This window comes from Symphalangus syndactylus, chromosome 14 (genome assembly GCF_028878055.3).
Source record: "Symphalangus syndactylus isolate Jambi chromosome 14, NHGRI_mSymSyn1-v2.1_pri, whole genome shotgun sequence".
NCBI lineage: Eukaryota > Metazoa > Chordata > Mammalia > Primates > Hylobatidae > Symphalangus > Symphalangus syndactylus.
Genome location: NC_072436.2, coordinates 47166293 through 47183987, shown reverse-complemented (window position 1 = coordinate 47183987; position 17695 = coordinate 47166293). Strand labels below are relative to the sequence as shown.

General features: G+C 44.3%; 1 non-coding gene across 1 annotated transcript; it reads left to right on the top strand.

The window, feature by feature from the left end:
- The first annotated feature begins 232 nt into the window (after positions 1-232).
- On the top strand, positions 233-361 carry LOC129463313 (small nucleolar RNA SNORA72). The gene has a single exon (XR_008651107.1). It is a non-coding gene; the product is annotated as a small nucleolar RNA SNORA72 (small nucleolar RNA).
- Positions 362-17695: the final 17334 nt, after the last annotated feature.

Here is a 17695-nt window from a genome sequence, read left to right as displayed (position 1 = left end):
TTGAAATATTTTGATATTGGAAATTATTCTTAAAAATATTTAATGAATAAGTTGTCTTTTACATGTTGTTAAGCCAAGATAAAAAGACTCAATGAAAACTTTGCTCCTTCTTGGTGACAACATGGATTTGCATGCTTGGTGTTTATTTGGTTGAAGCAAGTGTCCTGGGGAGGAGTATACCAGAATTCACATGCTCAAAAGGAACACACCAGGGGGTCGGAGGAAGCTGCTTTTGAGAATATCTTGCTGTTCTGATTTTGTAATAGGACAGGCTATAAAGATTGGCTATATTAAGGCCATGCATGTGTCCCCAGACTTAATTCTTTCCCTAGGTCTGGTTTTATAAACTCTGGTAATAAACCAGGTCAAGAAGAAGGTGTTGGGCTATCAATGTGAATAGCTTGGAAAGAATGTCAACAGACATTCTTTGTCTGTTCAACCAAATAAACACCAAGCATGCAAATCCATGTTGTCACCAATAAGGAGCAAAGTTTTCATTGAGTCTTTTTATCTTGGCTTAACAACATGTAAAAGACAACTTATTCATTAAATATTTTTAAGAACAGTTTCCAGTATCAAAATATTTCAAACATTTAAAAATATTCCTGTTATTAACCTATACTAGGTTAAGAGGCGGTGCTGCCAAGTTCTGAGAGCAAGGCTGCAAGTGCTGGGAGAGCTCAAATCTCCCCTGTGACCTGGCCAAGGGACAGAGCCCCAGGCACAAGACCAGGGCCACCACGCATGCCTACAGGAACCCCATTCACCTGAAGTCCAGCACGAATGGCGCCCTCTAGAGCACAGTGAAGGGATGACCTCTCACATAGGTAACCCGTGTCCCTGGAGGCCCACCACAGCCCTGCTAGTACCTCCTCACAGGTTCAGTTCCACAAAACTGTGGTCTAGATACAAGTAGAGGGAAGAGGATTGGCTTGACCCTTCCCAATTCAACCCGGCCATACTTGTTAACTTAACATGCTGGCTACCCTAGACAATGGAACTTTCTAACTCTTCTATGCCACCAGCAACTTCTCCATGCCAAATATCAGGGCTGCCTAGTAGATGTCACCTTCCAGGGTGAACCCAAGAAGTAGCTGGCAAGGCTGGAGATCGTAGAAGGGGCAATAGCCAAAGGCACAGTGCCGTTCACCTGACTCAGGCAAAGCCATGTATTTTAAAAGTCTGAACTGTGCAGGGACCAGATTCAAACTAGGGGCTGCCAAAAACCTGCTGATATCAGGGGACATCAGGGGCCCATCTATAATACATGACAGCTTCCTAAGAGAGAGGCAAGCATACTCAATCTTGTAGATGAGTATGTAGATGGTTGCTTGGTTCTTTTTGCTCCATATAATAATAATAATAATAATAATAATAATAATATCATCATCATCATCACCATCACCATCACCATCACAGCTGACAGATCTTTAGCGGTCACATATATCAGCAGTGTTCTGAGCACTTTACACACATTCATTTTGTGTAAAGCGCAAAATGAGTTGCACACCAACCTTGTGCATTTCTACCTCTAACCCTCTCAACCTTCTGTCTCGTTCCAACCACTGCTGCGTGATCAGCTCCGTATGGGATGCAAGCACTTCTGCAAGAGTACGGCCCTTCATGACAGGCTCTGCTTCATGACTACTCCTTGCACTTTTTACCTCCTGCCCCGGGCATGCCCTGGTGTCACAGGTGAACTCACAGAATCCTGCTCAGCACTCCCACATGCAACTGGGAAGTGCAAGCGTATTGCCCACTCAAGATGAAAGGTGCACATTTCTGAGGCATGTGTTGTAAGGTCCTGGGCACCAAGCAGCCCAGCCATGCACCGTGGTCACCTCAGTTAGTCCCTCCCTCCTTGCAGGCTTCTCTTTCCCAGCTCTTTACTCCTGTGCCCTAAGATCTCATTCCCATAAACTACTCACATGTTAACCTTTGTCTTGTCCTCTGCTGAAATTTCAGGGGATCTAAGCTAGGATAGTTGGCGTTATGGAGTGAATGTTTTTGTTACCCCAAAATTCAGATATTGAAGTCTTAACCTCCAATGCGACTGCATTTAGAGATACGGCCTTTACAGAGGTAATTAAGCTGAAACGAGGGCATGCGGTGGGGCCCCAATCTGATAGGATTAGTGTTCTTATAAAAAGAGACCTCAGAAGGTGAACTCCTCTCTCTCTCTCTCTCTCTCCTCTCCCACAACACGCACACAAAGAAGAGTTCATATGAGGACACGGTGAGAAGGCAGCTGTCACAGGAAACCACAAAACACATCAACCCTGGCAGCACCTTGGTCTTGGATCTCCAGCCTCCAGAATGGTCAGAAATACATGTCTGTTGTTTAAGCCACCCAGTCTGTGATATTTTGAATGGCAGCCCTAGGAGATTAAGTCAATTGGTAAAAGGATAGCCCTGGAAATAGTATGCTCAGAATAAAATACTAGAGCCGGGTCACTGACCAATCAATCAGATGGCCATAAAGATGTCACTGCTGGGGTGAGTGGGTTTGTACAGTCAGTCTCTACGACTCTTGTCTGTGTTTGATTGGGATGGGGGACAGGTGATGGTGAAGCATCAGGTTAGTGACAATCATTAAAAAGGAAACCACACGTCATTCATTCTGCATTTATCACACCCATAGAATGAGCAGCATCAACCTTGAACCCTGTTGTAAAGTATGGACTTCAGTTCCTAACAATGTATCAATATTGGCTTATTCAGTTGTAATGAATGTACCCCCCTAATGTAAGACATTAATAATAAAAGAACTGTGCATGGGGGTAAAGGGAGGGATACATGGGAACTCTCTGTACTTTCCACTCATTTTTCCTGTGAATGTAAAATTATCCTTAAAAAGTCTATTAATTTAAAAGATAAAATAAATTTGAATATGAGGAAGTTAATAAAAAAGAAAACGACAGGCTCAGATGAGTCAACTCTCACCTCAATGTAGGCTCAAAATCACAGTCAAGATCTTATGAAGAGAGGCAGAAGTGCACAGGAGACTGCGTGTACAGCCAGGAGGGGTCTGCTATGTGGAAATCAGGGCACTCATAGGAAAGCATCAGTCCTTGAGACCTTGTAGAGGCCAGGGAGCCTGGTGGATGAGCTGAGCCTGAGAATCTTGAATGTCAGATCCCCTGAACTCTCTGTACTGGCACAAGCAATGTCCTGTTCTGTGATGGAAGAGAGCAGCCTTCCCCACCTGGATCCCTGCAGACATCTCACCTAGAGCATGCTTCTCAGACAATGCCTGTCCTCCTCAGGATCTGTTCCCACCCCACCCCCTTTGCCTCAGCAGAGCCTGTGTGGGAAAATAAAGTCCTTGATGTGGATGGAAGTGATTCACACACTGAAAGGATGGCAGGACTTGGTGGATATGTACCAGCAGAAACCAGAATGTAGAGGCACAGAGCAATTGGGTTGTAGGGCTGGTTGGGGAGGAATTGTTGACATGGGCAATCACTTGTGAGTTCCCATACCTGCTTTTGATGATTTCTTGAAGTTAGGACAAGGTAGATAGTGACATACAGCAAAAAAAGGGAAAATGACCCAGTGCAGTGGCTCATTCATGCCTGTAATCCCAGCACTTTGGGGAGTTGAGAAGGAAGGGTCACTTGAGGCCAGGAATTTGAGACCAAACTGGGCAACATAAGGAGACCCCAACTCTACAAAAATTAAAATAAAATAAATGAGCTGGGCAGGGGTGGTGCATGCCTGTAGTCTCAGGTACTGTTGCAGCTACTCGGGAGGCTGTGCTGGGAGGATGGCTTGGGCCCAGCAGTTCAAGGCAGTAAGCTATGATTGTGCCACTGTACTCCAGCCTGAATGACAGAGAGAGACCGTGAGAAGAAAGAAAGAAAGAGAGAGAGAGGGAGGGAGGCAGGAAGGGAGGGAGGAAAGAAGGAAGGAAGGAAGGAAGGAAGGAAGGAAGGAAGGAAGGAAGGAAGGAAGGAAGGAAGGAAGGAAAGAAAGAAAGAAAGAAAGAAAGAAAGAAAGAAAGAAAGAAAGAAAGAAAGAAAGAGGCCAGGTGTGGTGGCTCACACCTATAATCCTAGCACTTTGGGTGGCCGAGATGGGCGGATCACGAGGTCAGGAGATCGAGACGATCCTGGCTAACACGGTGAAACCCCGTCTCTACTAAAAATACAAAAGAGAAAAAAATTAGCCAGATATGGTGGCAGGCACCTGTAGTCCCAGCTACTCAGGAGGCTGAAGCAGGAGAATGGCATGAACCCGGGAGGCAGAGCTTGCAGTGAGCAGAGATCACTCCACTGCACTCCAGCCTGGGTGACAGAGTGAGACTCCATCCTAAAAAAAAAAAAAAAAAGAAGAAGACAAAGACATGAAGACATGGCAGAACATGTGAAAAAGACACAGTGAGAAGGTTATGAAAGATTGATTAAAGTGAACAGCCTGGTGCCATATGCAGTGTCTTCACAAGACACATCAAGTCCTCAACATTGGAGCAATCTGTCACCCACAGCAGTGGCCATCCTAACACACATCCTTGAGTTGGCCTTCCCTTTGTCCCTGTCCCACCTCCCCTGTCTCTCTCTCCTGCTATCTGCGATCCCTTTCTAAGATAAGCAACTCAGAAAGATAGTTCTTTTTGTTCACACTCCACCGTGGGGAGAACCTGGGCTGTGACAGATTCTGTCATTATCCCCATTTTGCAGATGAAGAAACTGTGGCACAGAGAAGCTGACTAACTTGACTGAAATCACACAGCTAATGAGTGGCTGAGCAGGGCTGTGACTCCAGGCCACCTGATTTTCAAATCTGTACCTTTCACCATTATGCTTAGTCAAATAAGACAGGACAAGTTGGAGAAACATAGACCTCATTCCTGCATATCTTAACCCATAAATTCTGAAGTCTTGAAACAATTTTCTCAATCACCTCAGTCTAAAATTTTTCAACTAATTTTTAAAAAATGAAATAGAACTTGACTTAAATCATCCAAATAATTATTCCTTTGCTTCTCTTCTCTTTGACTCTATAGATCCGGTTTCTCTTATCTCCATAATACTTTACCACCTTCTCCTCAACAATGACAAAGCCATTAAAATTATTGCTAAAAAATTAGAACTTTAAAGCAGCTTGGAAAAAGTACTATTCAAAGAGACAGAGCAAGTATTTGGAGCAACCAGACTGTCACAGGTAGCACTGGGTACATGATATGGGTATTTATTGATCTAAACCAAGCCCTAGAACCAAATAATAAATTGGTTAATTTTTTTTCATGGAATTCCCTTTGAAAACTTCTTATTTCATAAGAAAAAGTCTTACAGAAGAAAAATAAGAATTATTCTCATTTCAAAAAAAAAACCAGCAAAAAATGTAGTAGCAAATATCTGTATCAATTGGAAACTTCTTCCTTGGCGTCGTGATGCCACTTTCTCTAGCATTTGCTACTTCATTATTTTCCTGGATTCTTTTGCTCCCTTAAACTCTCTCTAACCATGACCATCCCTCAAATGTGGGTCCACCTTGGGAATCTGACCCCAGTGCTTGTCCTTGTTGTGTTCACTAAGAAGTCTTTCAGCTGGGCGAAATGACTCACACTTGTAATCCCTGCACTTTGGGAGGCCGAGGCAGGAGGATTGCTTGAGCCCAGGAGTTCAAGACCAGCCTGGGCAACATAGAGAGATTCTGTCTCTACCAAAAATAAAAAAAAAAAATTAGCTAGGCATGGTGATGCACACTTGTGATGCCAGCTACTTAGGAGGTTGAGGTAGGAGGATTGCTTGAGCCAGGGGGGTTGAGGCTGCAATGAACTATGATCTAACACTGCACTCCAACCTGGGTGACAGAGTGAGACCCTGTCTCAAAAAAAATTTTAAATTTAAATTTAAAAAAGAGGCCTCCTGTAATCCACAACCCCTCGTCCTGGGCCCCAGCCCCCAACACATACACACACACACACACACACACACACTCTCTCTCTCTCACACACACACACACACACACACCCACATACACTCATTTCAGCCAAAGCCAACTACTTACTAAGACACCAAACTCCTCCATGTCTCAGTTCTATGCAAGGAAACAAAAAGAGATTTCTTTTCCTCTTTCTCTTTAATTCGTATGCATGAGCCCCAAGGTCTACATGCGATTTTAGGGAAAAAGTTCATTTTAAGGACAAAGAAGGTTTTTCATCTCTCATACAGTAGTCCTGCACCTGTATGCTCAAAGCCAGTTGGTCTTCGGCTACTCTGTAGTTCAGCACCAACCACAGGGAAGGCTGTGTGTCAGACCCAGGGCCTAGAAATATCTCTTGTCCCTTCTGCTCACATTCCATTGGAAGGAACTCAGACACACACGTGCAAGTGGCTCTTGAAACATAGTCGCCAACTGAGAGGTCACATATTGGGCTACAGCTAGCTCATTACCTTGAGAGAATGGGAAGATAGATTTGGTGGGTAGCCAGCCATCTGGCCACTGGGATATGTCTACAATTCTTGGGTTCATGGTGCAGCAGAAGCTTTAGTCCACTTCCCACAAAAGAAATAAGGAATAAAGGGGAAAAGAAGACCTGATTAATTCAAATAAACAATAAACAAAAAACTATTTTACCTATGTACAAGATTGTGAGCCTGAATGTTCCACATATTTTCTTTGGATCTCTGTTTTACTTAGAACAACTTTTTTGAGAATGAAAGGCACAACACCTTTCTAAGCATACGGCCCTGAGACTCATCTAAGAAGAGTAACAGTGGATAACAAAAATGTTTCTGCATGACACAGAGGGTCAAGGACATACTCAGGATGCCTCTGAATCTGAAAATGATGCCAAGTTGGAAATCAAAACAAAATCTAAGACTCTCCAAGGCAAAACATAAGGGCCTTAGACACACATATGGTTTCCATCTCTAGCTGAAAGAGCTGGATCTAAACGGAGTTTCAAAGCACATATGCAGTTTCATAAATAGAATTAGGTATATCAGGATACCTTCCAACCCAGAAGTTTAGCAATGTCCTTTGCACAACTAAAGATCTGCTGTTCTGAAATCTAGTCTTTACTAAAGTTTCCTGGCTGGTCTTGAATCCTCATAAAATTCGGTTTTCACGTGTGTTGGGGAAGCTTTAGAGACTTGCTTTGTGAGAAGGCTAATGAGAATGCCGGAATTTTCATTTTGGGGTAAAGAGTATAAACTAAGCCATCCATAATTTGAACATTTGAAAAAGATCTCTAAAGCATGTCTTTTGGGGACTAACCTCTCAATAAAATGTCCTTTCTGTCCAAACAGTTTGACCAATGAGACAGTAATCACAGTTAAAACTAAGCCACTGCTATGGTCAAGAAGAATTTACAAAATCTAGAGTTGTAGCTGTTTCAGATTCCATCGTCAAAATGCAATATCTAGCCTGCATTAAGACCATAAATTTGAAAATATAACAGAAAATTTAAAAAGTATGAATCTGAAGTGAGAACCTAATTGTTTCTGTTTTCTCCAAATTTATTGAGCCACTGGTGAAGTCTCAATTTTATCAAGGTAATGGCACAGACATGGGGAAGGTCCTAATTGAGAGATTTTGTTTTCAGAAATTTTATATCCTGCCTATTTCATTTTATGAGATGTGCTACATACACACACTGCTTCCCAATAAACCTGCTTGAGGTGGGATGTTGTGATGGTTTACTTTTCAATTACTTTTGGTTTGGGATTGCATGACTTATTTGCTCAAACTCATGATAAAATTCTTCTAATTGCTGTGGTCCTAGGGAAAAAAAATAAAGTAAAAGAAAGCTAGAGTCATGTTTGTCCTTCAAATTGGTCAGTTGACCCAACTTTCATAATTTTTGTAAATTTTTACCCAATCAGCACTAGATAAATAGAAGTTACTTAAATTATTCATGAAAACAATTCCACTTGAGGTCTCTCAATTTAACTATATAAGCTGTACAAAAAAAAAAAATCCTCCAAGAATTTCCAACCTCCTCATTTGTTTGACAGTAATTGTCTGGATTAGTTAATCTACTCTGTGAGGAGAAGGCTGGAAGCCAGCCAGTGTTCCAGCCTTGTGGTTAACTTCCTGAAACTATGTTTTCCATATGAAATCAAGATAGTGCAATTGCTAGGTGAATTCAAAATTCTTTCAGACTCATCTACAAAAATATGGTGAAGGATGTATAAATACCTTTTTGCCAATGTTCATGTTCTCCTCTGGAGCACAGGTTCTCTTGACTTACAGGGTTTGACAGTTGGGAGCATCCTTCATTCACTCTCTCACTTATAGTTGATGACAATGAGATTGAGAGAGGTGAAGTCACTTGCCCTGTAGGGTTCACAGTGCTTTCTGACTCCCATTCCAGTGCTCCTTATCATACAGTCTGCTGCCAAACTCGTCCCAATATTCATCTTGAGGAAAGTTAGTTGTGGGAATCTTGAGATCACATTGCCAATGCCAGAATAACTTTAGTTTGTAGTTAAGCATTTGAAAAGCTGATAGGAAGTCACAGAAAAGGAAAATGTGGCCATCACAAGACACTAACGAAGGAAGAGGAAATTCTCAAGGGGAACAGGCTCATGCACAGGCTGCTCTTCTTGAGTCAAGCTAGCAGGAATTTTCCTGGAGAGCATCCTGGAAAGAAAAGGAAAGATTTCTTTGCTCATTCTTTCCTTTCTCAATAAGACAAGTAAACGCTGGCAACCCACCAACATAGAGAATTGGCACAATAGTTCCAGGACCCCTCACGTATTCACCTGTCAGGGAAGGGTTACTGAACACAGTTGGCAGTGCCTGAAGTTCCTTGTTGAGGGGACAAGTCACGACCAACCTTTCCCTTTCCAAGAGGTTTCAGATGAAGGAGGATCCTCTCAGTCTTTGAAGATGAAGCTCCAAGAATCAGAGAAAGGTGGCATTTAGTTAGACAGGACCTCTGGCCCTTTGGCTGGGAGTATTAGAAAGAGGTTTTCTTTTAACAAAGCACATCCTCTTATATCCCAACGCTGGTTTCATGCTGCTTTCCAATAAAGGGGTTTTCTAGAAGCAGCACCTGTAATACACCAGAGCAGGACTCTTCACTTGCATTTTCACAGTTAGTTTGGGTTCTTCAGGAGCCTCCTAGATGTAGAGCTGCTGTTCTGTGACTGGAATGTCCACACCCACAGGAATTGGATCAAAGAATATGGAACAGAGAATTAAACTACGCACAACATATGCAGGCTTAGCTGCCCCAGACCTTGCCATGCGTGTGTCAGGTGGTGAGCTGCACTGGATGGTACTAACCACCTCTCTTCATAGCCAGAATCTCCACTGATAACTGATATATTCAATCTCTTAGCTCATGGTCACCATTGGTTCAATAAATATTCACGTTATGCTTTATTAGGCACTCTGTTGGGCACTCTTTAAGCTTCCAAGAGTAGAATATGTGAATTCTCTGCTTTCCGAATCTTGTCCGGGGTTTCCTTCCCTTCTTCTTCTCTAACCTCTTGTCCCATTTTACCAATATTATGAACAGATTCAGAGTAGAACAGAATGGACACAAAGTATCTTCCAGGGATTTTTGAGCCTGGTGTGATATATGTTTAATTGTTATGTCTGGTGATTACTAATGGAGACAGAGCCTCAGATTCTCTGCTGTTTTGAAAGGCAGAATGGTAGCATATGGATTCCGCACCGCACTCTCCTTTTAACTAACCTGCAGGAGCACCTGTGTCAGGCTGAATTGTTCCAGAACAGCATATCAATTAGGCAAGCAGAGGCTTGAGGGGTTTTTGCAAACCATCCTCCCAAATGCTCCTCTCTAATTTTGTCTGTTGGCATTTCTATTTCAGTACCTCTCACCTTATTACCTAGTCTTTTTGAAATGATGACCACTGAAGAAAAAAACTACAGAAATAAGTAAAGAATACAGAAAATCATCACTTTCTTCTTCCAAAACACCCCTTAACCGTCAAACCTTTGGAAGCTACTAAATATCCAGAAATATCCCAGTGGCAGAACTGAGTAAAAGCTGTATACATTTCCATATTATCTGTGTTTGTTGGGACACACTGTGCTATGCTATAGTAACAAATAAAGTAGCAGGGTTTAACCTTATAGAAGCTTATATCTTGCTTATGCAAAGTCTGATGCAGGTGAGCAGGGCTCTCTTCCATCTGATGTCTCAGGAGTCTAAGGTCTTCCCATTCCATGCTGCTACCATTTCAACACCTGGCTCCCAGGGATACAGTGAGCATGGGAAACTCTTAACTGCCTCAGAACAAAAATGATATGCCTTTTTACTCAAAGTCCACTGGGTAGTGCTGGTTAGATGACCTTGAACTACTTTCAGGGCAACTTGAGTCTTCCCATGTGCTCAGGAATGAATACCCGGATGTGGTAAGCACTAGTATCTTCAGGGCTTCCATCAATGGCCCAACTCATACACTGTGAAGCAGGTGTTTTCATTACAACCATCTTCACAATTGTTAGCAACTGCCACATCTGACAAGTAGCCAGTCCCATTGCTTCAGGGCCAATGACCTCACCATAATCTCAAGGCCCTGCCTCCCAGGCCCACATGAAGGACCAGGGTTTCTCATCACCACTTTCAACAGCATCATGGCATTGATTTTTGACCTGGAGATTTAGATTAACTTCTGCTCTACCAATACAGTCACCAAAACGTCAAGAGTAACAAGAGAAGGAAACTTAATTCTCCAGGATCTCTTACAGCATAAGAAATCAGGTCTTGGTAAGAAAAATACTTACATAAATTGGTTGGGTATAAAATTCACAAATGTTGAGGAATCATGTGTTAGACATAAAGCTGAAGTTATCCCAGATGAAGGAAAGAAAAGGCAAAAAGGGTGGGCCTTTTCTAATCAAAGACTGAGGGGATTCCTAGGAGGGGGTGCTATCTCAGAGAATGATTCTCCGATAAAGCTGCTAAACTGAGAAACAGGCTTGAGAATGACCTTCCATGAAAACAATGGCATGGACTAGGGAGGTGACATTCAGGCAATGAGGCGAAGGGAGGCTGAAGGAAGAAAGCACTAAGGAAAAGAAATTGCAGGAAGGACTCTGAATTCTTCTAAGGCCACAGAATGAGGATTCCAGTCAAATTTGACCAGATCCCCCTAGGCAGGAGCCCTGCTGACGGCTGGCTCACACAGTAAGGACCTTAACTCGACTGGGTGTGGACTGGTGAAGCCCTACAGCCAAGCCACAGGAAAGGAGGGGTAGCTGGGGCAGAGTAGTTGACTCGTTTCGTGCCACCCTTCAGGTGTCTCAACCTTACATCTCCTGAACATCTGCAGTGAAAGTAACCTACTTTCACCTCTTAGAAAACATCCCAGTTGGCCTTATATCATATAGGAATTGTGTTTAGCTTCCTCCAGCTCCCCTCCCCTCTGCTTTACACACCTGCCTTGAGAACTAGGACCTAGAGAAATGTGCCTTCTCCCAGGACTCAGCCCCATGTCTGGCCTACCATGGAAACTTACTCACCTTCTTTCCTAACCTATAAGGCGGGGGTGGTGACAGAGATCATACAGGATACAGGAGAGGTAGTGTGGCATATAATGGTTGGCAGCAGGGCTAGGGCATAGGATCACACTGCTGTGTGCCACAATTTTGATCCTAATTTCTAGGAAGAGCAATCATCTCTTAGAGCTGTGTTAGAGACTACATGAAAAAAAGAATATAAAACTGAGTGTAAGAGCTGGCATATAGTAAGCCTCAGTGAATGCTGTCTACTTGAATAGGTAATGCTCTCTGAGAGTGTGGATAACAGAAAACAAAAAAATATCTTGGAGGTAAATCACCTGGAAATCAGCTCAGCTGGGCTGGGGAAATATTGGGAAAAAAAAACAAATCAGCATCGGGAACCCTCCAAATGACCTGGAGCAAGAAGGTCTTGGCATGAGAAAGTCCTCTTTGTCTTAGTGAGAGACTTAACTGTTGAGAATGCAGGCATCAGCTAAGTGGACTGGGAGATGCAGGAAGGTAGGGGAAGGCAGAGGCACTTCCCAGAAATCTGGAAATTACACAAATGACAGAGATCATCAGTGGTGGCCAGTGTGCTTCCCACTTCTTTCATAGTACTTGTTTTTTGCAGGCACTGGCTGACAGAATAGAGACAGCAAGGTATAGCCCTAGACCAAGGCCCAGCCCATGGGATGTAAGTGAAAGTGTGTGCTGCAGCTTCTGGGAACCTTCTTTAAGAGACAGCGGGTGTCTGCCCTTTGCCACGTCTTCCTCATTCCTCTTTCTTGCTGGCGGGAATGCAGGTGTGATGGGCAGCACTACAGCAGTCATCTTGGACCTAGAGGTATCCTGGGGAACAGAAGCCCATGTGGAACCACAAGAAAGAAGAAGCAAAAAGCAATGGAGGCCAGACACCCCAGCGTCTAGTGTGTTAGATAAGCAAAGTTGCCCTCACTCCAGAGGACACAGAGAAAAGAGGGAAGGTGGTATCCAGATTTTTATGTAAGAAAGAAATAAACCTCTATCTAGCTAAAGCCACAGTTATTCTGGATCTCATTTTATGCACAGTCCAACTCAGTCCTCAAAGGTAGTAACTTACTCTACCTATGTGGCAGTTGATGACACTTCCACTTACCAGCCTTGGCTGTTCATTATATTTCTATTCAATTGTTCTGGGATGCTAGCATTTATTATAACATTAATCTTATTTTAACGGTGTTATAATCTCACTCCCATTTAACTGCTCTTCGAAATGAAGATTGAATGTCAGTTCTACTATTGTCCAGCTTGCCTGGATACTGTAACAGTTTTCACATACCTATTTTAAAACAAGTGGGGATTGTGGGAGCTGAAACGGAGCTTCTCAATTTTGCCCAGAGTAGGCCTAAGGAACACCTTATTCAGCAGTGGGAACACATACAAATAAAATACTATTTTAAAAGGGATCTGGCCTCCCTTCATCCAAAAGAACTTCGTCTCCTAACACGAACTTGGCATTCTCTGTTACTCACCCAATGTAAATTGGTTTTCTTTCTGTGTGAGCATTGATTTGCAGAGATCACCGAGTGCAGGGCAGCTCCTGATCCCAGGCCGCGATGGCAGGGGCGGCCCTGCACGTTCAGACAGATCCTCTGTCTCCGCGGACTGGGAAAGACAGCCTGCTGGCTCTCCAGACCATGCTACCGACCCAGGCCGGAAGGAGAAACGAAGGCGGGAGAAGTGATCCCAGCCAGGTGGTGCTCGACACTGCCGCATGCCATTGTCCTCTTGACCGATGGGATGTCACCTGGTAAGGGCTGGGGCCCCCACCCCTCCACTGTGACTGCTGCTGTCCAGCATGCTTGGGATTCCAATCCATCTATTATTTAGTTGGAAGGGATGTTTTTAACACCTTGTGTGTTCAGGCTGCTTTATTCTTTCACCAGCCTTCACAGGTATGAATCTAGGTAATCTTCATAACAGCTTCTAGAAAGTAGGTATGGAAGATACTGTTCTCAGTATTTCAAATGGAGGAAATCAAGACTCTGAGAGTCACCTCCTATAACTTCTGTAGCTGGAGCCCTGCTACCTCTTGCCTGGCCTCAGGACAGCGGGGAAGCTACGACAAGTGCATGGATAGCAGCTGGGAGGGGAGGCTGGCAAAAGGCTCTCGGTTTCTCCCCGCATGCTGCCTTCCCTGGCCCCGCCTCTGATTGGAGTCCCCAACAGGCAATGTCAGCCCCACACAAGACAGAGATCTGGGGCCTCACACTTCACCTTGCCCACCCCTCCAAGGGCCCAGCAATTACTCAAGAACCTGACTTTGGTGATTTAATTGATTTTCCCTTAAATATGAGAAATAGATGTAATTTCTCCTCTTGTTCTTTTACTACAGCCGGAGTGGTAAATACTACCTACTGCCAACAAACACGGGCATCCACTCTCTCTTCAATGCGTCTTCCGTGAGACATTTGAACTGAAATAAGACGTGTATCATCTAGAATGAATAACCAAGGGGGCCAAGAAAGGCCTAGACTGAAGAAATAAGTCAACATGTGAGTTCTCCAGCACAGGCCCCTCCATGGATCCGGCAGTCGGCTATGCAGCCGGTGGACGCAGATCCACAGCTCTCGGGCTGATTCAGGACTGTGCAAGCATCGCAGAAGCCAGGGAGCTGGTGTCCTGGGCATCCTGGCAGTTCTTTTCACGTTGGCACAAATGAGCAATGCGCACGAAGCTGCGCCATCTCCTCTGCTGCGATTTCGCTGCCGAAGAGCGGAGGAAGGTTAGGATGCAATTAACAGAGCGGAGTGACCTGCGACGGGGTTAACCTGCGGAACAGAGGCAGCCATAAATCAGCATCCCGGCCTCAGGCACGCGCCAGCAGAAGGAAGTCACGCAAGGGGCTTTAAGTCAGCCAAATTGACAGCACCAACAGATCTAGATGGTGTTTTCTTTTCTAGAACCTAGAATAGGTCTTTAGAGACAGATGGACGCTTGGTTTCCGAAAACTGTAAAACAAGGAGGCAAGATGCAATATGCACAGAGAATTAATGTCAGTTGTGTTTATGGCTTTTTTTTCTTGCCAAAAAAGAGTAGATTCCTTATTCTCATGTGGTGAAAGATGTGCTCTGTTTTCTTTAAAATCTAGTCATACTTTTGGTAACAAAATGGAAAAATATGAACATTCCTTTTTTTGAGAATTGATAAAAGCTTATCTATGAACTGACATTAAATCATAATGTCAAAAAAAAAGACCATTTGTTGAATGCTTATTATGTGCCAGGTGTTAACCTACCTTAGCTCTTTGATTTTTTCACACTTTTCAGAGGTAGGTTTAGTGGGGACCATTTTGCAGATGATGAAACTGAGGCCCATACAAATGAAATACGTTTTCTAAAGTCACACAACTAATTAGTGTAAGAAATAGAATTCCAACGTTCAAAAGATACAAACTGAAAAGTTACTATTTACCATGCAATTTTCATACCACTTCACATCAGTATTGGTAAGAATTTTACATAGGGTAAAGGTGTCATGGTATAAACTACCTAACTGGTTTTTTAGTTTGTTTGTTTGTTTTGTGACAGAGCCTCACTCTGTCACCCAGGCTGGAGTGCAGTGGCACAATCTCAGTTCACTACAACCTCTGTTTCCTGTGTTCAAGCGATTCTCATGCCTCAGCCTCCTGAGTAGCTGGGAATACAGGTGCCCGCCATCATGCTCGGCTAATTTTTGTACTTTCAGTAGAGATGGGGTTTTGTCACATTGGCCAGTCTGGTCTCGAACTCCTAGGCTCAAGTGATTCGCCCACCTGGGCTTCCCAAAGTGCTGGGATTACAGGCATGAGCCACCATGCCCAGCCATCCTAACTGTTCTTGAGGACTGATCCTGTGCGGGTTATCTCACTTGCACTGTTTGAGAGAGTCATTAAATCCTCATGGTCAGAACTCAGTGTGTATTGTTCTTGCTACTCCTTCATGAATCTGTCTTAACACCCGTGCTGCCTCTTTATTTCCACACCCATTGTAGAGGTAAAGAAAGTAAGGCTCAGAGCATGCAACTTTCCCATTATCTCACACAGCAAAGAAGTGCCAGAGCCAGGGACACACTGAAATGCTCTCGAATTCTAACACCCACATCTTTCCCACTTCTTCACACAGATTCCATCAATAATTAAAGACAGAAGAGAGCCTGTGGCTGTGCCTTCTAGACTCCTTTATTTACTTATTTTAAAATAGAGTTAAGCTGGTCAGTAGCATGCACCTGTAGTCCCAGCTACTCAGGAGGTTGAGACAGCAGGATTGTGTGAACCTAGGAGTTCAAGGCTGTAGTAAGCTATGATCACATCACTGCACTCCAGCCTGGGCAACAGAGTGAGACTTTGTCTTAAAAATAATAATAATAATAATAGCAATAATAATAATAATAATAATAGAGTTGACCAAAGTCAGAAGTAGGTAGGGAAGGAACCAAGCAGGTGGACTCCGCTCTTGTGAATGCCCGGTGGCTGAATGTCCAGGAGTTTCTGCCACAAAGAAGGGAGGCCAATACCTTGGGTGTTGAGGCTGCAAAAGGAATACCATAGCATTTCATGCAGAAAACTACACATGGATTCAGGGAAAGAAGATTTGGATAAAAAAGTATTGGACCTTTGACGTGAAATATGAGCTCCAAAAGGCTCACAAGTGGCCGGGGTTACTAAATAATTAATCAAGAGCGGGCGGGTGGCAGTTTGAAATGTAAATGGGATGGAGGAAGGTGTGATGCTGTCATTCAGGAGAGACTGATGTGGCTGGAGCTCTGAGCCACTGTACCAGCTCCCAGGAAGGCATGGGAGCAAAGGAGCAGTGAGGCCGTCCGACAAAGGGCCCCAGAACCCCTAATTCTTGCCTTTGACCTGCGGTTCACTTTCATGTCCCTGTCCCTAAAGAGATGTTAAAAAATGATGAAGAACTGGCTAGGCATGAGGGAGCTGAAGCGAAGCCATCTAAAGAAATGTTACCTGTGTCAGGCAGCAGCAGACACACTTGAGAACACCTTCAATTTTCCTTACATTTTCCTGCTTCTTGAAAAAAAAAATGCATCTTTTGTCTGTCCTCTCCCCCTTTCTTCCCAAATTCTCTAGAGTTCTTCCTGCAAGTGGTTCTGTGTGACTCAAAGGCAGACAATAGCTGCAAGCAAAGGAACAAAAAAGAAGATTGACAATAGGAAAAGGGGCAGGTGAGAGAGACTCCCTTTACCTTATCAAACCAGAAAATGCCGTGGCTTAAATAGCAAGAAAATAAAGTCTGCAGAAGATGAAATATCTCTCTTCTGACTAAACAGTGATCAAAAATCTCTGTTCTAGAAAAATACGACTGCTTGGCACTCAAATGACAGCGTCTTAGATCCGGAAGTAACGCTCGCGCCTAGTACTTAGTGGGTGCTAGATGTATATTCATTCTTTTTTTGTGTCCATTTCCTTGTCTATTACACCTTCCTGCACAGGCCAGCCAGCCTCCCCTTAAATCGGCTAGTCTCTCCAAGCTTCAGTGTAAGCTCTGGAAAGCAGAGACAACTCTGGTGCCCACCTGGTAGGGCTGTGCATGTCAAGGGCTGAGCCCATGCCCGGCACGGGCATGAGCTGGTGTAGTGATTGTTGTGTTTGTCATTCCAGACTTAGGAAGCAAGATGTGCACTACTTGGCTTTTGTGGGGAAACTGCCAACACTTCTGGGCAGCAAAAGCACAGGGTTCCAGGCAGGGGTGGCAGGAGAGGCAGCTGGTGAGGAGGGGGGCCAGGGCGTCTGCTGTGTGAGGAGGGACTTGCTGAGGCCTGCGGAGGTTGAAGGGGGAGGCAAGGGTGGCACAGCCCCCACTGGAGAGCAGGCTCAGGAGGTCCTCACTAGGTGCCCTGAGGATAGGGTGGAGGGAGGGAGTGGAGAATGTAAAGGACCCTGAGGTGTGGGGCCATTTGTGCTCCCCAACACCACCTCACTGCCTAGGCCGGGGGCAAGGGGGCTGGGAGGGGTAGGGGTCACACTGCCAGCTCCTTCAGGGGCTAAGTCTGTGGAGGAGGTTTTTAGCAGCCCGGAGGTAGAACTGGTGTTTTCCGCTTCTTCTCCCTCCTGACAGCTGCTCGCCGCCTCCTGCCCCTTTCCTTCCTCTCCATTCCTCTCTCTCCCCGTCTCCCTTTCTCCTCTCCCTTGCTTTAGCTTTCTTACCTTCTCTCGCAGAACAAAATCAGAAATGAATCCCTCCCTTAGAAGTCCCCACCCACCATATGGGCATTTCCATTCATTTTCCTG